This window comes from Aulostomus chinensis, chromosome 1 (genome assembly GCF_037954235.1).
Source record: "Aulostomus chinensis isolate RoL2024-O1b breed Wild chromosome 1, RoL_Achi_v1.0, whole genome shotgun sequence".
NCBI classification, from domain to species: Eukaryota; Metazoa; Chordata; class Actinopteri; order Syngnathiformes; family Aulostomidae; genus Aulostomus; species Aulostomus chinensis.
Window position 1 is genome coordinate 25563569 of NC_141320.1, and position 23505 is coordinate 25587073.

General features: G+C 44.0%; 3 non-coding genes across 3 annotated transcripts; 1 reads left to right on the plus strand and 2 right to left on the minus strand.

Moving 5' to 3' along the window:
• Positions 1–9322: 9322 nt before the first annotated feature.
• Positions 9323–9394, minus strand: trnae-uuc (transfer RNA glutamic acid (anticodon UUC)). The gene has a single exon. It is a non-coding gene; the product is annotated as a tRNA-Glu (tRNA).
• A 2937-nt stretch (positions 9395–12331) lies between these two features.
• trnaa-cgc (transfer RNA alanine (anticodon CGC)) lies at positions 12332–12403 on the minus strand. The gene has a single exon. It is a non-coding gene; the product is annotated as a tRNA-Ala (tRNA).
• A 798-nt stretch (positions 12404–13201) lies between these two features.
• Positions 13202–13273, plus strand: trnae-cuc (transfer RNA glutamic acid (anticodon CUC)). The gene has a single exon. It is a non-coding gene; the product is annotated as a tRNA-Glu (tRNA).
• Positions 13274–23505: the final 10232 nt, after the last annotated feature.

Here is a 23505-nt window from a genome sequence, read left to right on the forward strand (position 1 = left end):
ACATCACTGTCGTATTTATTTTTAGGTTCGTAGCAACTTTAACTACATTACTGTCTTATTATTTTGAGGTTCGTAGCAACTCTTAGTACATGACTGTCAGCATCACTTTGAGGTTGTTCGAAACTCTTACTACATTACTGTAAGCATCACTGAGTTTCTTAGCAACTATCACTACCTTACTGTTAGCATCATCTTGAGTTCATTAGCAATTCTTCCGACATCACTGTGGCAATATTTTGACGTTCGTAGCAACTCTTACTACATGACTGTCAGCATCACTTTGAGGTTATTCGAAAGTTTCACTCCATTACTGTTAGCATCATCTTGAGTTCATTAGCAATTCTTTCGACATCACTGTCGTATTTATTTTTAGGTTCGTAGCAACTTTAACTACATTACTGTCGCATTATTTTGAGGTTCGTAGCAACTCTTAGTACATGACTGTCAGCATCACTTTGAGGTTATTCGAAACGTTCACTCCATTACTGTTAGCATCATTTTGAGTTCATTAGCAATTCTTACTAAATCACTGTCGCATCATTTTGAGATCATTAGCAATTCTTCTGACATCACTGTCAAATTATTTTGAGGTTCGTAGCAAGTCTTACTACATTATTGTTGCATTATTTTAAGGTTCGTAGCAACTCTTACTACATTACTGTAAGCATCACTGAGTTTCTTAGCAACTATCACTACATGACTGTTAGCATCATCTTGAGTTCATTTGCAATTCTTCCGAAATCACTGTCGTATTTATTTTTAGGTTCGTAGCAACTTTAACTACATTACTGTCTTATTATTTTGAGGTTCGTAGCAACTCTTAGTACATGACTGTCAGCATCACTTTGAGGTTGTTCGAAACTCTTACTACATTACTGTAAGCATCACTGAGTTTCTTAGCAACTATCACTACCTTACTGTTAGCATCATCTTGAGTTCATTAGCAATTCTTCCGACATCACTGTCGCAATATTTTGAGGTTCGTAGCAACTCTTACTACATGACTGTCAGCATCACTTTGAGGTTATTCGAAACACTCACTACATTACTGTAAGCATCACTGAGTTGATTAGCAAGTATCACTACATTACTGTTAGCATCATTTTGAGTTCATTAGCAATTCTTCCGACATCACTGTCGCAATATTTTGAGGTTCGTCGCAACCCTTACTACATGACTGTCAGCATCACTTTGAGGTTATTCGAAAGTTTCACTCCATTACTGTTAGCATCATTTTGAGTTCATTAGCAATTCTTTCTACATCACTGTTAGCATCATTTTGAGTTCATTAGCAATTCTTCCGACATCACTGTCGCAATATTTTGAGGTTCGTAGCAACTCTTACTACATTACTGTTGCATTATTTTGAGGTTCGTAGCAACTCTTACTACATTACTGTTGCATTATTTTGAGGTTCGTAGCAACTCTTACTACATTACTGTCAGCATCACTTTGAGTTTATTAGCAACTATCACTACATTACTGTTAGCATCATTTTGAGTTGTTGAGAAATTCTCACGACATCACTGTAGCATTAAATTGAGTTCATTAGCAACTCTTACTAAAAGGCTGTCAGCATCACTTTGAGGTTATTCGAAAGTTTCACTCCATTACTGTTAGCATCATCTTGAGTTCATTAGCAATTCTTTCGACATCACTGTCGTATTTATTTTTAGGTTCGTAGCAACTTTAACTACATTACTGTCGCATTATTTTTCGGTTCGTAGCAACTCTTAGTACATGACTGTCAGCATCACTTTGAGGTTATTCGAAACGTTCACTCCATTACTGTTAGCATCATTTTGAGTTCATTAGCAATTCTTACTAAATCACTGTCGCATCATTTTGAGATCATTAGCAATTCTTCTGACATCACTGTCACATTATTTTGAGGTTCGTAGCAACTCTTACTACATTACTGTTGCATTATTTTAAGGTTCGTAGCAACTCTTACTACATGACTGTCAGCATCACTTTGAGGTTGTTTGAAACTCTTACTACATTACTGTAAGCATCACTGAGTTTCTTAGCAACTATCACTACATGACTGTTAGCATCATCTTGAGTTCATTAGCAATTCTTCCGACATCACTGTCGTATTTATTTTTAGGTTCGTAGCAACTTTTACTACATTACTGTCGCATTATTTTAAGGTTCGTAGCAACTCTTACTACATGACTGTCAGCATCACTTTGAGGTTGTTCGAAACACTTACTACATTTCTGTCAGCATCACTTTGAGATCATGAGCAACTATCACTACATTACTGTTAGCATCATTTTGAGTTTATTAGCAATTCTTACTCCATCACTGTCGCAACATTTTGAGATCATTAGCAATTCTTCCAACATCACTGTCGCATTATTTACGTTCGAAGCAACTCTCACTACATGACTGTCAGCATCACTGATTTTATTAGCAACTATCACTACATTACTCTTAGCATCATTTTGAGTTCATTAGCAATTCTTATGACATCACTGTAGCATCATTTTGAGATCATTAGCAATTCTTCCGACATTACTTTCGCATTATTTTGAGTTCATTAGCAATTCCTACGACATCACTGTAGCATTATTTTGAGGTTATTAGTAACTCTTACTACATTACTGTCAGCATCACTGAGTTTATTAGCAACTCTCACTACATTACTGTTAGCATCATTTTGAGATCATTAGCAATTCTTCTGACATCACTGTCGCAATATTTTGAGGTTCGTAGCAACACTTACTACATGACTGTCAGCATCACTTTGAGGTTATTCGAAAGTTTCACTCCATTACTGTTAGCATCATCTTGAGTTCATTAGCAATTCTTCCGACATCACTGTCGCAATATTTTGAGGTTCGTAGCAACTCTTACTACATTACTGTTGCATTATTTTGAGGTTCGTAGCAACTCTTACTACATTACTGTCAGCATCACTTTGAGTTTATTAGCAACTATCACTACATTACTGTTAGCATCATTTTGAGTTGTTGAGAAATTCTCACGACATCACTGTAGCATTAAATTGAGTTCATTAGCAACTCTTACTAAAAGGCTGTCAGCATCACTTTGAGGTTATTCGAAAGTGTCACTCCATTACTGTTAGCATCATCTTGAGTTCATTAGCAATTCTTCCGACATCACTGTCGCAATATTTTGAGGTTCATAGCAACTTTTACTACATTACTGTCGCATTATTTTTAGATTCGTAGCAACTCTTAGTACATGACTGTCAGCATGACTTTGAGGTTATTCGAAACTTTCACTCCATCACTGTCGCATCATTTTGAGATCTTTAGCAATTCTTCCGACATCACTGTAGTATTATTTTGTGGTAAGTAGCAACTCTTACTACATGACTGTCAGCATCACTTATAGGTTGTTCGAAACACTTACTACATTTCTGTCAGCATCACTTTGAGATCATGAGCAACTATCACTACATTACTGTGAGCATCATTTTGAGTTTATTCGCAATTCTTACTCCATCACTGTCGCAACATTTTGAGATCATTAGCAATTCTTCCAACATCACTGTCGCATTATTTACGTTCGAAGCAACTCTCACTACATGACTGTCAGCATCACTGATTTTATTAGCAACTATCACTACATTACTCTTAGCATCATTTTGAGTTTATTAGCAATTCTTACTCCATCACTGTCGCAACATTTTGAGATCATTAGCAATTCTTCCAACATCACTGTCGCATTATTTACGTTCGAAGCAACTCTCACTACATGACTGTCAGCATCACTGATTTTATTAGCAACTATCACTACATTACTCTTAGCATCATTTTGAGTTCATTAGCAATTCTTATGACATCACTGTAGCATCATTTTGAGATCATTAGCAATTCTTCCGACATTACTTTCGCATTATTTTGAGTTCATTAGCAATTCCTACGACATCACTGTAGCATTATTTTGAGGTTATTAGTAACTCTTACTACATTACTGTCAGCATCACTGAGTTTATTAGCAACTCTCACTACATTACTGTTAGCATCATTTTGAGTTCATTAGCAATTCTTCCGACATCACTGTCGCAATATTTTGAGGTTCGTAGCAACACTTACTACATGACTGTCAGCATCACTTTGAGGTTATTCGAAAGTTTCACTCCATTACTGTTAGCATCATCTTGAGTTCATTAGCAATTCTTCCGACATCACTGTCGCAATATTTTGAGGTTCGTAGCAACTCTTACTACATTACTGTTGCATTATTTTGAGGTTCGTAGCAACTCTTACTACATTACTGTCAGCATCACTTTGAGTTTATTAGCAACTATCACTACATTACTGTTAGCATCATTTTGAGTTGTTGAGAAATTCTAACGACATCACTGTAGCATTAAATTGAGTTCATTAGCAACTCTTACTAAAAGGCTGTCAGCATCACTTTGAGGTTATTCGAAAGTTTCACTCCATTACTGTTAGCATCATCTTGAGTTCATTAGCAATTCTTCCGACATCACTGTCGTATTTATTTTTAGGTTCGTAGCAACTTTAACTACATTACTGTCGCATTATTTTTCGGTTCGTAGCAACTCTTAGTACATGACTGTCAGCATCACTTTGAGGTTATTCGAAACGTTCACTCCATTACTGTTAGCATCATTTTGAGTTCATTAGCAATTCTTACTAAATCACTGTCGCATCATTTTGAGATCATTAGCAATTCTTCTGACATCACTGTCACATTTTTTTGAGGTTCGTAGCAACTCTTACTACATTACTGTTGCATTATTTTAAGGTTCGTAGCAACTCTTACTACATGACTGTCAGCATCACTTTGAGGTTGTTTGAAACTCTTACTACATTACTGTAAGCATCACTGAGTTTCTTAGCAACTATCACTACATGACTGTTAGCATCATCTTGAGTTCATTAGCAATTCTTCCGACATCACTGTCGTATTTATTTTTAGGTTCGTAGCAACTTTAACTACATTACTGTCTTATTATTTTGAGGTTCGTAGCAACTCTTAGTACATGACTTTCAGCATCACTTTGAGGTTGTTCGAAACTCTTACTACATTACTGTAAGCATCACTGAGTTTCTTCGCAACTATCACTACCTTACTGTTAGCATCATCTTGAGTTCATTAGCAATTCTTCCGACATCACTGTCGCAATATTTTGAGGTTCGTAGCAACTCTTACTACATGACTGTCAGCATCACTTTGAGGTTTTTCGAAACACTCACTACATTACTGTAAGCATCACTGAGTTGATTAGCAAGTATCACTACATTACTGTTAGCATCATTTTGAGTTCATTAGCAATTCTTCCGACATCACTGTCGCAATATTTTGAGGTTCGTCGCAACACTTACTACATGACTGTCAGCATCACTTTGAGGTTATTCGAAAGTTTCACTCCATTACTGTTAGCATCATTTTGAGTTCATTAGCAATTCTTTCTACATCACTGTCGCATCATTTTGAGACCATTAGCAATTCTTCCGACATCACTGTCGCAATATTTTGAGGTTCGTAGCAACTCTTACTACATTACTGTTGCATTATTTTGAGGTTCGTAGCAACTCTTACTACATTATTGTTGCATTATTTTAAGGTTAGTAGCAACTCTTACTACATTACTGTCAGCATCACTTTGAGTTTATTAGCAACTATCACTACATTACTGTTAGCATCATTTTGAGTTGTTGAGAAATTCTCACGACATCACTGTAGCATTAAATTGAGTTCATTTGCAACTCTTACTAAAAGGCTGTCAGCATCACTTTGAGGTTATTCGAAAGTTTCACTCCATTACTGTTAGCATCATCTTGAGTTCATTAGCAATTCTTCCGACATCACTGTCGCAATATTTTGAGGTTCGTAGCAACTTTTACTACATTACTGTCGCATTATTTTTAGATTCGTAGCAACTCTTAGTACATGACTGTCAGCATGACTTTGAGGTTATTCGAAACTTTCACTCCATCACTGTCGCATCATTTTGAGATCTTTAGCAATTCTTCCGACATCACTGTATCATTATTTTGTGGTTAGTAGCAACTCTTACCACATGACTGTCAGCATCACTTTGAGGTTGTTCGAAACTTTCACTTCATTACTGAAAGAATCACTGAGTTTATTAGCAACTATCACTACATTACTTTTAGCATCATTTTGAGTTCATTAGTAATTCTTACTACATCACTGTCGCATCATTTTGAGATCATTGGCAATGTGTCCAACATCACTGTCGCATTATTTTGAGGTTCGTAGCAACTCTTACTACATCACTGTCAGCATTACTTTGAGGTTATTCGAAACTTTCACTACATTACTGTTAGCATCATTTTGAGTTCATTAGCAATTTTTACAACATCATTGTAGCATTATTTTGAGTTCATTAGCAACTCTTTCTCCATTACTGTCGCATCATTTTGAGATCATGAGCAATTCTTCCGACATCACTGTAGCATTATTTTGAGGTTTTGAGGTACCTTTGTTTGTAACCTCGTCCCCACTGATCCTGGATCTGCTCGACGTTCCTGCCTGTTAAAAGGAAGGTTTTTATCACCACTGTTGCAGGATGTGCTGCTGATGGAGAATTGTTGGCTATAAACTCATTGAACTCACTCCAAGTCATTAGTTTTGAGCAAACTCATGACTCCTGATGTTTAACTCAATTGTTTGTTAAACACAGAGATCCAGGTGTAGTCCCTCTATGTTCATCCACTAAACTAGAATAGAGTTCTCCTCTTTCCATGGTGGAACAAAGAAGGGGGAGGGTCAATAAGAATATGATCTTTGGACGTTACAGCATCTAAAGACTCAAATCCATATTTCAGGATACATATTTGAGAGGGAGGAAACAGTGATGGGAGGCTGGAGGCTTGAAGGGCTTGATTTTTAGCGGCCAGTGAAGCCACCTTTTGCTGGCTGAGTTCCAGAGACTCATGGAGGCTCTTTGTGGAGGATTTCCACGAGAGAGTCCAGCATCGAAACTTGTTAGTTTCCTGTCAACTGAGTCCAGGATGTCCCCGAGGTCCTTATTGGGTGATGAGGGTGCGCTGGACGGTCGGCTTCTTTTGGGAAGTGGGGTCACCACGTTACCGGTCCTCCCCATGACGGGTCGGTGGCAGCACTCGTCTACGTTCTCCTGCAGACTTTCTGCGGTTCCTTCTTCCAGATTTTATTGATGAGGATTGTTGTGGATGAGAGAATTGAAAATTCTTACTGCAGTTTGAGGTTTTGATGATTCAAACTGTGTAGATTGGCGTTAAGAAGTTAGCTAGTTTGGATAAATTCAGGTGTGAGCCACCACACTGAATCAGGCACAGGTAGGACGTTCACCCTGACATAGAACATCAACAGTTTAACGTTGCTGGCAGGACTCCAACCTGAGCAGGGACACCCCAATGGATTTCTAGTCCATCGCCTTCACCACTCAGCCACAACGACCACATTCACACACACATTTGAAGAGGATGGATATTCACAAAATGATCTTAATTTCTGTCACAAGCCCATTTGTGTGAGGTCCTATTTTCTCTTTTTCAGCATTCCTTTGTTTCCAGGTCTCTAATAAGTGCAGAATTACAAAGACAAGCAAGCTGGATCCATCCTGGGCAGGTGATAGGAGCCATTGACCACTGGCCAGAGACCCTGGCACAGACGTTGGGGGTGGTGAGAGAGAGCATTTCTACAATTATATTCTACATTTATAGAAGTCTACAATCCTACAATTTCATTGAGCAGACGCTTTTGTCCACAGCCACGTACGTACATCACATGTATAGAATATATATGTTCCTCTTTCATCTACTGATTAACCACAAAATGCAGTCAAATGCCAGTAAATTCTGAGTATTTATTCATTATTCATGATTATTTATTATTTTTGAATCCATTTTCACTGTCACTCTTCTGTTCATTTTCAGTTTGATTCATAAAAATGAACAAACTTTGACGTGTTTTCTTCTCTTGTGTGTCAACAACTTTGGATTGGGAATCTCCTGACAAACAGACCACATGACCAGGAGGAAGTGTTGTTGGTGAGTTTGGCCCCTGAGCTCAAGACAGTTGGGAACAATAAAGGACAGCTTCAAATGCAGCTGTGAAGCCTCATTGTCAGCTGTGAGGAACGACAGGTGTCTCCCTCTAGTGGCTCCTCACAGCAACACCAGCCTCATTTCATTCACATGCATCCACCACCTCACTACCAAAGGCCAGTTGGGCCTGGACAGACAGGAGAGTTTCAAGTGTTGGACAAAGGTCTTTAAGGTGTTCTTATTAATTCTATAACATCTGAGATTAAAATCTATGGAATTACAACCAACAAGCAGCCAAACACCTGATCAGATGCTCCTTCATCAGGCTGAGAAGAATCAATCTAAACTGGGATGAAGAAAATTAACTGAGAGGAGAAACCTCCTGATTGGATGACATGGACCCACCTGATCCATGTCAGCCTTGTTGGAGCAGAAAGAGGTGGATCAGAGGAATCAGTGGATCAAGACTCAGGTGGCAGATGAAGAATCTCTGTATTCACAATGGAGTCAGAGAAATCTTCCAACGTGAGAGAACGTGACAGACCATTTTATACTGAAGACAGGCTGTGTGTGTGTGTGTGTGTGCGTGTGCGTGTGTGTGTGTGTGTGTGTGTGTGTGTGTGTGTGTGTGTGTGTGTTTATGTGCAGACTTTTCCCTGGAACAACGTTTTTTATTTGAAGCAAGAAAGCAAGAGCCTCCAGATCAAAGTCAGAATTGATGATGATGTCATCGGGGCTTTGATAGTGTATTTATTTGTACCTAGAATTCTGTCTTTGATCTCAGGAGGATGTGAGAGAAACTCAACTTTAAAAAGTATATGAGAGCATTCAGCTTGGTTAGAAAACATTTTGACTGTTGAACAGCAGAGTTTGTTAGAAACAGTTTACAACACTCAGAATTAAATTGAAGATACAAAAACCTTCCACACTTAAATCCTGTCTCTAACTTCAAACTGGGGATGAACATTTTTATAATCAATCTGTCTCTATGTGATGGCCCTGCCATGGACTGGTGACCTGTCCAGGATAAACCCCGCCCCTCACCTGAGGGATAGGCTCCACCCCCACAAACCATTGCAGATCATCAATAACCAAAGCTACTAAGGAGGATTACAGAGTTTGGGAGTCAGTGACTTAATAGAGTCTAACAAAGGGTTGGACCTGAATGAGACAGTCACCCTTCAACATGGGGCCATGGCAGAGTGAACCAAGAACACTACAATGGGGGTGAGAGTGGAGCCATGATGGACTCACAGTTCATCACCTCCACCATCATGTGGACCACCTGATCACCTCTCCCTCAACCTCTAAATAATTCATTCCCTGACCAGGAATCGAACCCGGGCCGCGGCGGTGAAAGCGCCGAATCCTAGCCACTAGACCATCAGGGACCACACTGAGCTCTCCAACAACAGAGACTATAGACAATGACTCAAGAACACAGGACTCTGTGGTCTCAGCTTGAGATGCAGAAGGTCCACCAAGACCACCAGACACCTCAGCCCCCTAAAGACAGTCCACCCCCAGGATCCTGCCCCCTCTGCTCCAACTCAGCCCTCCATTCATAACGTGACTTTCGCTACGTCCGAACTGCCAAGTACCAACCTACGTCCTCCTGCTACGACCTGAACATGGCGGCACCACTCAGACACCCGAGAAGATTGGTGGGGAAGCACGACCTCTGCTGGCAGAGCACAGACACCGCAATTAGGTAGACAGCACCAACGAAAGCCCCACCTGCTGGCCTGACTGTGGTACTGCACTCCACTCTGAACGCACCCTTCACTCATTCTCTATTATTAAGCACGTTAACGCACCTGTAAAGGTGTGTTCACATGATATACATATTATATATTTATGCTTGGCCGTTTTTGATGAACTTGGGCGGGACTCTGGTGCAGGGATGAGGTCATGGAGCTGATCTGGGAGCAGTCCTGATGTTAAATGCTGTGATAAAGGACAGTGTGGAGGAAAAATGGGTCAAATTTAAATTGTCAACAGTTCAACGTTGTTGGCAGGACTCCAACCTGAGCAGGGAGACCCCAATGGATTTCTAGTCCATCGCCTTCACCACTCGGCCACAACGACCACATTCACACACTTTTGTAGGAGACTGAAATTAGACAATGAAAGTTCATGTCAGCACAGTCAAACATTTTTTGTCCTCTCTCAAAGACAAACTATTTGTGTGTGTGTGTGTGTGTGTGTGTGTGTGTGTGTGTGTGTGTGTGTCAGTGTTGTGACTGAGCAGTGAAGAAGACGACCTTCTGACTCCATTTTCTTTGTTGCTCTTCTATCAGTTCCTCAGTTTCACTCATCAAGTGAAGCAGCTTTGACAGGTTTACTTCTCTGTGTGTTCACAACTTTGGTCTTTAAACTCCTGACAAACTCACCACGTCACACATTTGGTGAATTAAAGCAACAAATAATGACATCATGATGATTCAGGTTCGGGGGGCACGGCCTGGAGGAAGAGTGGCCGTCTAGCAGAGTTGCTGGTTCAGTTCTCACTTCAGCTGGTGACCATGTTGAAGTGTCCTTGAGCAAGACACTGAGCCCCTCATTGCCCCTGATGACCAGCATCCAAGACCAACAAGCTTCTGATTGGCTCTGATTCTCTGAGCCAAAGTCCAACACAGGAAACAGAAACTCTTGAGGTTGTCTCACATTTTTTAAAGAAACTCAGCACAGGACAGTGATAGGAGGCTGGTTTCCTTGATGTGGGCTTCACCTCCACTGCTGTCCACATTTAAATGCTGGCTGATGCTGGTCCCCTGTTGAAACCTGGACCAGACCAGGGACCTTCAGACCTTCAGTCTAACGCTGTTCCAGCATTGGATGAAAAAGTCTGGTCCTCTCATCTTCTTCAACATTGACTTGTTCTACCAGGACAAGAGAATCTGAGCTTGGATGTCATTTAGCAGTCAAAGGCTTGTTAAACTGGTCAACATCAGCTGGTGTTCACTCTGATGATGTAGCGATGGTCTGGATTCTTCCTTCTGGAGCACCAAGCTGCTGGGAAGAAGCCTGATGATGTCAGAGTTGTGTTCAGTGGCTCCTGCTGGGTCCATTTCTGACAAATGGGCTCCAAAGAGTTCAGCTGTTTCAAAGGCTAAGAGAAAGCAGCACATCATGGCGGTCAGGAGACGAGGTGGCCGAGTGGTTAAGGTGATGGACTGCTGATCCATTGAGCTCTGCAGGCGTGGGTTCCAATCCCATCCTCGTCGTAGGAGACTTTGGTTTCTGCTCCTAGATTCTGGAATGACTCTGAACTGTGAGGCTTTGCAAGAGGAGATTCTGCAGCACCTGAGAGCTGCAGTTCCAGGACCCCACAGCACCACCTACTGAATTGGATGATAAAATGCATTTGTTGGACTTTTGTTTTTTGGTGACAGCGCCACCTATCAAATTAGATGATAGCAAAATACTACTTTCTAACTGTAGTATTAAAGGTTTATTCATTCATTTTAAACTTTTTGGAGGAAACAACTGTAAATTAACCAGCAGTTACTGGTGATGCTTCACAGTTTCCAAGCTCAAACGGCCTCCTGCTTGTTGGACTCACAATTTCCAAAAAATGTAGACATCAAAAGTCAAATCATGTTTTTGTTTGGTTTTGTGTTGTTTTGTTTTTTACTGGAGGAAAACTTCAAATTGTGATGATGTGTCTGACTTAGAAACTGAACCCCCAAAAATCAAAAAGTCTCCTTCTTCTGTGCCGTGATCTCTGAGCTGATCATGATTGATCTCATCAATAATCCTTGGCAGCCGACCAGTCACACACAGCCCCCCCCCCACACACACACACTGAGACATGCAGCAGCTCACAGTAACTGCCTCAGTCACACAGCAGATAGACTCCTTTCTATAACAAGATGAGCAGTAGAAATGGATGGAAGTGATGATGAACTGATGAACAGGTGATTTGTCCAAAAGTCAACATCAGATTCATTTCCAATCTGTGGAAGCAGTTTCATCTTGAGGTTCCAGGTAAGAACAGCCAGCTGTGGGCTGACACACATCTCTTCAGGAGCACTTCTATGCTCCAAACTTGCCAGGTTGAATTGTGTCTGTATTCTGAGGGCAGCAGGAGGACGGAGGAGTGAGGACACACACATTTGGAACTGAGAGCAGCTGTGTGTGGGATTTCCCCAGCAAAGATAAAACCAGCTCCTTCATGCTGGCTATGAAGGCTCACAGTCACACTGACCCTGCTACAAATACTTTGATATGCAACAGACTGGTTTCTCTTCTGGTAGTTTGTTATCAACTGTTGTCACATTTATGGATCAATTTAGCTGGTAAGATGAAGGCTCCAAAGGACCAGCTGGAGATGCCGGGGATTGAACCCGGGGCCTCATACATGCGAAGCATGCCCTCTACCACTGAGCTACATCCCCTCTGTCAGAGTCACTGTTTAACTGATGCAGCAACACAAACACAGACACAACATTTTTCTCCTTCATTTTAGGGATAAAAAGGAAGTCAGCCTGTGATCTCAAAGGCTCTGTGATCTCAGTAGTTTCACTGTGATGTCAGCCCACACAGCCTTAGACCACAGAGGCAAGTAAGGCTCCAGGAAGCTGAGGCTGCTCCGTTCTCAGTCCAGTCCAGAGTGAAGGTTTTCCTCTCTGAAGCTTTCCAATCCAGCCCAGATCCTCTCTGACTAGCAGGAGTCTTTGACCAGGAAATGAGAATTATATTGAACGTCTGCTCATCCTCAGAATGAAGTAAAAGTATTTGTGTTCCTAAAATAATCTTCAGATGTTAAGATCAATTATTAACATTGATTGACAGCTCTAAACTGACCCATCATCACTATACAGTTGCAAACTGAGGACTGGAATATTTAGAAATCCACAGTTGCTCATAACAACTGGTAGTACAAGTACACAGTAGAGACGACTGTAGGAAGTAGCAGTTGTGAGCCTTGAAAAAAATGCAGTAAAGACAGGAAGCCCCCATCACATTGTCAGTGTTTCAGTGACTGGCATTGTGAAGAGACTGAGACAAAGTCACGTTATGAATGGAGGGCTGAGTTGGAGCAGAGGGGGACAGGATCCTGGGGGTGGACTGTCTTTAGGGGGCTGAGGTGTCTGGTGGTCTTGGTGGACCCTCTGCATCTCAAGCTGAGACCACAGAGTCCTGTGTTCTTGAGTCATTGTCTATAGTCTCTGTTGTTGGAGAGCTCAGTGTGGTCCCTGATGGTCTAGTGGTTAGGATTCGGCGCTCTCACCGCCGCGGCCCGGGTTCGATTCCCGGTCAGGGAATGAGTTATTTAGAGGTTGAGGGAGAGGTGATCAGGTGGTCCACATGATGGTGGAGGTGATGAACTGTGAGTCCATCATGGCTCCACTCTCACCCCCATTGTAGTGTTCTTGGTTCACTCTGCCATGGCCCCATGTTGAAGGGTGACTGTCTCATTCAGGTTCAACCCTTTGTTTGACTCTATAAAGTCACTGACTCCTGCAAGGACAAACTCTGGTCAGTGTGGTCCCTGATGGTCTAGTGGCTAGAATTGGTGCTCTCACTGCCACAGCCTAGGGTTCAAGTCCTGGTCAGGGAAGCTGTGGATACCCTGAGGTTCTAGCCAACTATGGACTGATAGCTGACCTCCCCTCCTCTCTAAAATCCTGGAGAAAGCAGCTGCTAATCAGCTGAGTGACTTCCTCCATAACAAGAGTTGATTTGAGGGTTTCAGTCTGGTTTTAGAGCCCAGCACAGAGACAGCACTGGTAGAAGTCACTGGATATATAAATATATATTATAGATAAATATCGGCCGACTCATCAATGGCTGAGGAATACATTCAGTCAGTAGCATAACAGTCCTCTGAAGCTGTAACGTGAGCCCACTTCTACCGACTAGAGGAGAGGTAAAATTACACCTGAAATCTGAGGTTTGTCCCTCAAAAAGAACCGCGATGTACTAAAAGTTTCCTCCCCAGAATGATTCTATCAACAAACACTTTAAATTGATATTCTGGAGTTTTATTTCAGTCGCCTGGAATTTGCTGTGGAGTGAGTAAGATGGTATTTAAATGGCAGGCCTATCCACTCGCGCTAGCACGAGCATTGCAGATAGCGTCAGCAGGACCAGACCCAATGGGTCCAGAACTGTCTCCAGTTGCTGGGAGCACCCTGGTGAGCTGGGAAGGCCAAAGGTCCAGAAAAGTGAACCTCCACTTCAAGACTGCAGCTGCTCCAGAAAGCAGCTGCAGTCTTGAAGTGGAGGAAGAAGTGCATGGACAGGAACTAGGAGGAGAGACCACATCACCAATCCAGAACAGAGTTTAAAATCCTTCTCCTCAGTCTTAAAGCTCTGAAAGGAACATTCCAGCTAAAAAGGAACCTCAGATGTGTTCTTGTGTTTTTATTATTTCGAACGATGGCAGGGATTTGGTTTGAGAGCATCCATGTCGAACTAGGTTTTGGTGCATACTGCTAATTAGCTCCCACCGCAGGTCGTGGGGGCAGCAGATAAACAGACAAATCATAACAACATCATCCACTCCAAATAGTCAAACACCAGGGTGGTGATCAAGTAGAGCCTCTGCATGTCAACAAAAGCACTGACAACTTTAAAAGAGAACAGAAAGTTTATTAAAAGACAAGTTTATAAGGACAGTTAAAGGTGTGTAGACGGCTGTTTACACTTTAATTCAGCTGTAGAAGAAGAAGACCTTCACTGTGAAAACTCATCCTGTGTTACAGCCGCCCCTCCAGGACGGTCAGGGACCAACTTCAGTCCTGGTCCTGATACACCGGAAATCCAACCAATCCCTCCCATAGGAACCATGTATTTGTTAAAGCAGCGCTCGCTGTGTCTGTGTAGGAGCCGGTACTGAGCGTATACTGCATGTGTACTACTACTAAAGGTACTTCACCGGAGGCTCCAGCTGATGTCACATATTTCTCCATCAGCTGGATGACATCACTGATATCAGAGACTCCGCCCACTCATTTATTTTCACACATCTCAAAGACAATTCAGTGTTTGATCAGGGATCAATACATCAATATAAAGATCAGTACTTGGTGCCAAGTGGATCTTTGATGGTGACCTCAGAGAAATCAGATCATCCCTCACACCCTCCTGTCCAATGGTGGCTCCATGATTTCAGCTTCATCCTGTCTCTTTCCTGCTGTGTTTTCCCTTCTGCTTTCAAAAACTCTTTACACCCACAACCCTCAAGTCTGGCCTCCACCACCATGATTAGTTTCAGTTTCTCCTCAGCTTCAGTCACACAACACAGGATGGACAAAGGAAGTTTCTCTGTTGCGTCGTCTCAAGTTTTCCTGACCTGAGGAGCTTTGTTAACTAACTCAGCAAGACTGATGTCTCTCAGCTGTGTGTTCTCATCATTGTTCTCCATGTAGACACGTTGTCTCCACTGACCATAATCCACTCACCTTCCTTCATTCGTTGCAGTGTCCCAACCAGAGACCAGTCAGGTGGTCTCTGTTCCTGCAGTCATACTGGATATTCGCTATGTGAAGGGGACCAACAAAGTGGTGGTGGACGTGTTGTCTAGAGTTCCTCAGTGTGGTATTTGATTGTGACCGGTTTTCCTCTCTCTGGTTCTCCTCTTGTCTTTTCCTAGCCTCTTAAATTGCAACAAGAGATGCTGGACCACCGGAGCAGGCCACTGGTTCCCCTCCTGATAGTTTGACCTTATCTGAGCAGACCAATGGGGGACGTATATGGTTTTTAGAGGTTTAGTGAATTATCATTTTGGGATTCAAGAAAAATTACATTCATGGTATTTTGGTAGCGGGATTCCCTTCAGGACCCTGTTCTTGTAGGGGGGTGTGATGGTCCCTTGGCTGATGTCTTTCATGATGTTTCTTGTGTTGCAGCAGGGAGCTGGAGAGTGGGGAGCTGTTCATTCCTCCTAGTTGGTTAGTTGCTCTCTTCATAAAGAACCCGCCTTGCCGGCCAGGAGCCGCTCTTCCTCCTCATCCATTGTCACTTTCATTTTCAGCAGCCAACATCTCTTCCTTACAGCTCCCTTACACTCATGCAACCATAACATTGACTCCATTGCCTGTCAAATCCCATGGCTCTTTTTGTTCTATTTTGTTTTGTTGTTGTTTTCTTGGTTAAAAAAAACATTATTTGGCTTCCTACCCACATCTCCCACTGTTTTGCCATTGCTTCAGAGCCAAGTCGTGAGAAATGGTTTCTCCCCAGTGTGGGTTCTCATGTGACTTTTCAGATGTCCCTATTCTGAGAATTTTTTACCACAAACTGAGCAGGGGAAGGGTTCTCCTCAGTGTGCATTCTCGTGTGTCTTTTCAGACATCCCTTTTCTGAGAATCTTTTGCCACACACAGTGCAGGGGAATGGTTTCTCCCCAGTGTGCATTTTCATATGTCTTTTCAGATGTCCCTTTTCTGGGAATCTTTTATGACATACTGAGCAAGGGAATGGTTTCTCCCCAGTGTGCACTTTCGTGTGTCTTTTCAGACATCCCCTTTCTGAAAATCTTTTGCAACAAACTGAGCAGGGGAATGGTTTCTCCCCAGTGTGCATTCTCATGTGTCTTTTCACATGTCCCTTTTCTGAGAATCTTTTACTACACACTGAGCAGGGGAATGGTTTCTCCCCAGTGTGTGCTCTCATGTGTGATTCTAGATGTGCCTTCACTGAGAATCTTGTGCCACAAACTGAGCAAGGGAATGGTTTCTCCCCAGTATGTGTTCTCATGTGTCTTTTCACACATCCCTTATCTGAAAATTTTATGCCACAAACAGAGCAGGGGAATGGTTTCTCCCCAGTGTGCGTTCTCATGTGTCTTTTCAGACATCCCTTTTCTGAAAATTTTTTGATACAAAGTAAGCATGGAAAAGGTTTCTCTCCAGTGTGTGTTCTCATGTGTCTTTTCAGACATCCCTTTTCTGAAAACGTTCTGCCACAAACTGAGCAGGGGAATGGTTTCTCCAAAGTGTGTGTTCTCATGTGTGATTTCAGATTCCCCGTTGAGAATCTTTTACCACAAACTGGGCATGGGAATGGTTTCACTCCATTATGTGTTCTCATGTGTCTATTCAGACATCCCTTTACAGAAAATCTTTTGCCGCAAACTGAGCAGGGGAATGGTTTTTCTCCAGTATGTGTTCTCATGTGCGTTTTAAGATGTCGCTTTTCTGAGAATCTTTTGCCACACACTGAGCATGGGAATGGTTTCACACCAGAGTGTGTTCTCATGTGAGTATCCAAACTACTTCTGTAACGAAAACCTTTACTGCATGTTGAGCACCTAAATGGACGCTCATCCTCACTGACTTCTGTCTCAGATTCAGAAGGACCAAAGGTCACGTTCCTGATGATTTCTGATTCTCTTCCAGTTTTTAGTTTTTGCTCTTTTGAGCTGCAATGACTCACTTCCTGTCCTGGGCTCAGTTTCTGAAGCAAATTCCTCCTTGAGCCAAAGGGTTCCTTGTGCTCAGAGGTGGCCGTGTTATCAGGTCTGACCCAATCATCCTCACTGACTTCAGTCTCAGCTTCAGAAGAGTCTGACATCTGGTCTTCAGTCTGGGGTTGTACAAGTGGATCTGGATCTACCTTGCTGGCTGGTTCTGGTTCTGGTCCTCCACACTCTTCTCCATCAGCTTCTGTTTTCAGAGGATGAATTGGGCTCCTGCTCAGAGACTCTTCTTTCAAGTTCTCCTCAGTTAGACTCTGATGAAGCTGTGGGAACTGAGGTTTCTCTTCGTCCCCTTCACTCTTCACAGGGACCAGAGTGAAGGGGAACGTGGTGATATCAGCCTCCTCCTGCCCTTGAAGCTGCGCTCCCTCCTCACTGGTCCAGAGCTCCTCCCACTCCTCTTTAATGTGGGGGGGCTCTGGGTCCTGCAGCTCAGGGGGAACCTCTTCTTTAATCACCAGCAGCTGCTCCACATCTGCAGGACACAAACAGCAACATCAGAAATCTCTTCATTTGACTCTGAAACAGCGGAGCAACAGACAGAAACAGAAATCAACTCAATGAAAAGAGACGTCCTGCTACTGACGACCAGTCAGCAAACTGGGAACAGAAACGCTGGCTTCAGATGCTTGGATCAACGTTGTGTCACCCAGGTCAAAGGTCATAGGTCCCCTCTGCTGAATGCCTTTGTCCATTCATAATCACATTCACTCGTTGGAATGTTAGTGTCTATAATGGGACAAATGGACAATTCTTGAACGGCCAGTCCAACCCAAGGTCGCCAAGAAAAATCTTTCTTTTTTTAAGTAGGCCTTTATAATATCCGTGTCAGCCTACATCTTAATGTCAAAAAAGAAGCAACATGCACAGCATCCTGGGCCAGCCTGACACACACACACGACACGGCAAGGCTGAGTGAAGCAGTCCTAGTCCCCTATTATCCAGCTAGAACCCTTCGCTCCCAGGATGGAGGGTTACTGGTGGTTCCTAGAGTTCTAAAAGTAGAATGGGAGCCAGAGCCTTCAGCTATCAGGCTCCCCTCCTGTGGAACGGTTTGAGTCCGGGATGCCCCCCCCCCCCCAAGACCTTCCTTTTTGATCAAACTTATAGTTAGGACAGCTTAAACCGGCCCTTCGATATTTTGCTGTAGGCTTCAACCTGGTTTATGCTTCTGCATGGCATCAACGCCGTACCTACACTGTCGACGCAGACCTACATGGACCCTACGCCGCAGCAGACGTGCACCTCCAAAATGTCCTGACTATTCATTGTGTCGACACGTCGTGACGTGAACATCAAGGACTGTGATTGGTCCGTTCAGAGGAGTCGCCGAATGCATTTAGAGGTGGAAGAACCTCCACGACAAAATGTGCGTCTCCGGAAGAAAATGGCCACAAGTCGTGTTTTTCATGTTCAAGGTTTTAAGTTTGATTCATGAAAACAAAGTCGTTCAAAGAGAAGCACTGGACTTTCTGTTGGAAATAGTTTTGTTTTGGAATCTGACAAGAGCCCCCGAAACCATAGAAAGACACAGCCACACCCCCTAGCAGCTTGGAGGTGAGCTGCAGAGCAACGCATTCCCTCAACACAGAACTGGGCACTGGGCTTCTCTCTCCTCCTCTCTGTCCTCCTATATGTGTCATACATAAATCACACACATTACTAACTCCTCTTCTCCCCTCATCCCAGATCCTGGTGCTGCTGAGGAGGCTGCAGACCAGAAGAGGCTCAAGCTGCCACCCGTAGCTCCACCTGCTCACGTCCCCGTCTGTCCATCAGTCTCTTCCTTTCTCTCTCTCTTTATCTCTGTCCCTCTCTTTCCTTCTGCATATCTGTCTTCCTCCATTCTCTGTCTTTGTCTCTGCCCTGTTCTCCTGCTCTCTTTCCCCCAACCAGTCAAAGCAGAAGGCCGTCCCCACTGATCCTGGATCTGCTCGACGTTCCTGCCTGTTAAAAGGAAGGTTTTCATCACCACTGTTGCAGGATGTGCTGCTGGTGGAGAATTGTTGGGTGGAGGTTCATTGAAGGAGTTTGGTGCTGGACCTGCTCTACTAGTAAAGAGTCATGAGAGAACTTTGTTGTGATTTGGTTCAAACAAATAAAATTGACTTGACTTGAACGTGATGATAGTGTGGAAAAACTGTCAAAAAGAATGAAGACAGGTGAGAAAGAAAAGGGAGGATTAAAAAGAAGAGATTAAAGAAAAGCTATGGTCCTGCTGAGTGTTGTGATGCTCATGTTTAGCTGTCAAGCTAGCAGCTCTGGACTCACTGATCTGGACTGAAACTGCATTGAAATGAAACAACAGAGCTTCACTGGTGTCTGCAGGAGGTTTGCCTTTGGATTTTGTCCCCTAAAGCTGCTGTAACATTGGTTCATTCTGACGGGACTCATTTGGATATCATGTGACTTGCTGGAGACAGAGAGACTGCTGACACGTGTGTGTGTGTGTGTGCTGACTGAGTCCCACCAACATTGTGCTGCCTGCTCTTTGACTTTGTCTCAGGGGTTTTTCCAGCTGGTCTGGACCACTTGGTCTGATGAAGCTCCAGCTAGAATTCCTAGACTTTGTTTCCTGAGCTACTAAAACCTCCCTTTATGTTGGGAACAATGCAGCAGGTCCCTGGGGGACTCACCTGCTCTGTCCAGCCTGACTCGGGGCTTCAGCACGGCATCGAGCAGCAACCTCTGCCGGCGGTTCTCCCGCTCGTACTCCGCCACGGTTTCCTCCAGCAGAGCCACGATCTGCTCCGCGGCCGCCGCCAGCCGCTCGGTGAGCAGCGCTCTCAGCACCGGTACTCCAGCCGCTGAGTCTCCTTCTCCCAGCTGCAGCAGGAAGTCTTCAGCGGCGGCAGGATCCGCTCCTGGACCGACACCCGCAGCAGCTGCGCGGCGCACATGTTGAGGTTCTACCGGCGCCACTCAGCCTTCAGGAGACAAAGACCGAGGCCGGGGGTTCACGGACTTCTCCTTCTTTCCTTGTTGTTTGAAAACCTCCCGCGTCTTCGTCTCGTTCTGTGAAGCGCGTTTTGATGACGTATGTGGTGACGTCCGAAGCCTCTTCAGCCGGCAGTGACCACGTGACTGATTCAGGACCTGCTTCTCCGGCTTGGCGTGAGATTCTAAATGTAAAGCAGTGAAACGCAGTGGTTTCCTCCCTCCTCGTCCAAAAGCGTTCGCTATTTGATCAAAGGAAGGAGAAACAAGTGACTCCATGTTGTGGAGGCTGAACTCAGAGTTGAGAGAACTTTCATTCTGATCTGAGAGCAGCAACAAAGCCACTGAGAAAAACTGAACCACTGTCAGAGTCGGCACAGCATCAGCAGTCAGGCTGTGTTCACACTGGGAGAAACCATCGGACAGAAACCTCCCTCAGTCACACTGAAGGAACCTGAACTGACTGCTGCAGCTGGGACACACACACACACACACACACACACACACACACACACAAGCACACACACACACACACACACACACACACACACACACACACACTCAGCAGGAACCATGAACAGAGAGATAAAAGCACGGGATGCCTCCTCCTCCTCCTTCCAGAGATCAACTGATCTCCAGATTGACTTCAGTTCTTTGATCAGAATTCTTCTTCCTCCTTGATAGATTTATTGATACTTTGTCATAGACGGTCCATTCCTATTGGAGGATGTTAAAGAGCAGGAGAACCAGGTTCCCATGTATGGAACTAGAATATTTATACACTGTATTGCAGTCGTTTCCAACATCCATCCATCCATTGTCTTCCTCTTATTCCTGTTAAGGGTCATGGGGGTGGAGCCTATCCCAGAGTCTACAGGTGAGAGGCGGGGTTCACCCTGGACAGGTCACCAGTCCATCACAGGACCAACACATAGAGACAGACAACCATTCACACTCACAGTCACACCTACGGTCAAGTTAGAGTATCAATCAGCCTCGTCCCCTCTTGATGTCTTTGGACTGTGGAGGAAGCTGGAGAACCAGAGAGAACCCACACAGGAACAGAGAGAACATGCAGACTCACACAGAAAGATCCTGTGCTCCAGCCGGGACTGGAACCCTGAACCTTCTTGCTGTGAGGTATTTTTATCTCACAAGTGGAAAAATGTAGAATCTTCATGTCATTACATGTCGTTCTCCATTGGGTCACTAGGGGGCAGCACCTACCTGCATCACCAATATGAGCCTTCAGTGTGTCAGGGGGTAGAATTCAGTCACCACCAATGACATCAGAGTCAGAGTTTAGACATCAAAGACAGACATTAAAGCCTCTCTGATAAAACAAAAATATACTGCAATATTTTTTTCCAAAGTGAGACCCTCTTTATTCTCTAGTTTAATCTGCTGCAATAATAATGAGCATCTTTGTCAGTCTACTGATGAATGTCAGATATCTTTGATGACCAAACCTGGACGTTTGTCTCAGTTTGACTGGAAGTCTCATTCATTCATTTCTCCTCCATGATTTCCTGCAATGATTTCCTGGTTCTGCTCCATTCAGGTTCAGAGAGCTGAGATTAAAATCACTCAGGAATAAAAGAGGAGACACCAACAAGTCAGCATGGAAGAGGAGCAGCTTTTCAAACTGGTCACCCTGGCTGCTGGTCTGGGCCTCCCTTTGCCTCGGTGCTCCTTGAACCAGTGAAGGTCCTGGTCCAGTCTTCTCCACTGAGTCCTCGTCAACAGGGAGCACCTCCCCACCAGAGAGGTGCAGGGCAAAGGAAAGGAAAACTCCAACCAGAATGAACGCTGCACTAAAAACTGCCCTCCATTTCTTGAGGGGAACGTTGGGTCTTCCTCAGGCAAATGGCAGTCAGCAGTGGCTCAACATCTGAACTGAGCCCAGACCTGGTCAGCTGATCATTCACCAGCTCAGCCCCTCCCACTCATGACGAAGACCTTGAAAACCCCAACATCACCTCCTCCACCTCAGTCTGGCGTGTCTGGATGGAGGGCTGTGATGTCAGCAGCGATGACATCACTGACACAAACACACTGATCTCTGACTGGTCTGGTCTGAGTGGGATTCAGTGACATCACACAACCTGCACCAGATGAAGGGGCGGGGCATCCAGGAGCTGTGACATCACTGGTGACTCTTGTTGGGCCGCCTTCTTGGCCAAAGTGGAGGAGAACAGGACCCAAATACAGACGGGGGAGAGGAGCGTTCAACAAAAGGAGGCTTGAATGATGAAAAGACAAAGAACAACAAAGGAACTCAAAGCACCAACAGAGGAGAAAAGACAAAGTAGCAAACAAAAGCCAAACTTCCACTGGAAACTTGGAGGAGCTGGAACAGGAGGGAGAGAACATGAGGCTGAGAACCCTGGAGAATGAGAGGTGGACAAATCCACCAGCGCAGCATCAGGAGAGCAAAGAAACCAGAAGGAGCTTTGAGGAGCTGCTGACATGCAGCCAGGGAGCGTCTGCCTGAGATGGGAGGAGCTGCTCATCCACCCTGATGGAGAAGCAGCCATCTTGCTCTTCTGACGCCGACCGGCAGAAGGAACAGAGGAGGTGAGGGGCCTCACGTTGTCATGGCGACATGGAAACATTCCACTCTCTCAGTGGTGCCTCCATCAGACGCACTTTGTCTTTGTGAAGATCAAAGTGAAAGGAAATAATAAAATAAAACAGTGAAGGCTGCATGAACTGAGTGACACACTTGAGGATGACATCAGCGAAATGTGTGATGTCACACTGCTGAGTCGTGAGGTCACCACCAGAGAACAAATGAGTGATGAGATGCTGATTATTGACTCTCTACTTTAAATGATCTCACTCTCTTCCAGCTTGAAGAAGTTGGAGGATGAATGAAGTCAAGAACTGGAAAAATGGAGAACATTCATGTCATTACATGTTGTTCTCCACTGGGTCACTAGGGGGCAGCACCTACCTGCAACTCCTGTGAGCCCTCAGTCTCACCTCATTTTCAGGCTCCAACTAAAATGAAGCTTCAACTCTTCTGAATCCTCTCCACCTGTCAGATCTGTTTGAAACTTCCAGGTTTGATCAACATCCCAGTCTGAACACATCTACAGGTCAGTAGTGACCACAGCGCCACCTACTGGCAGC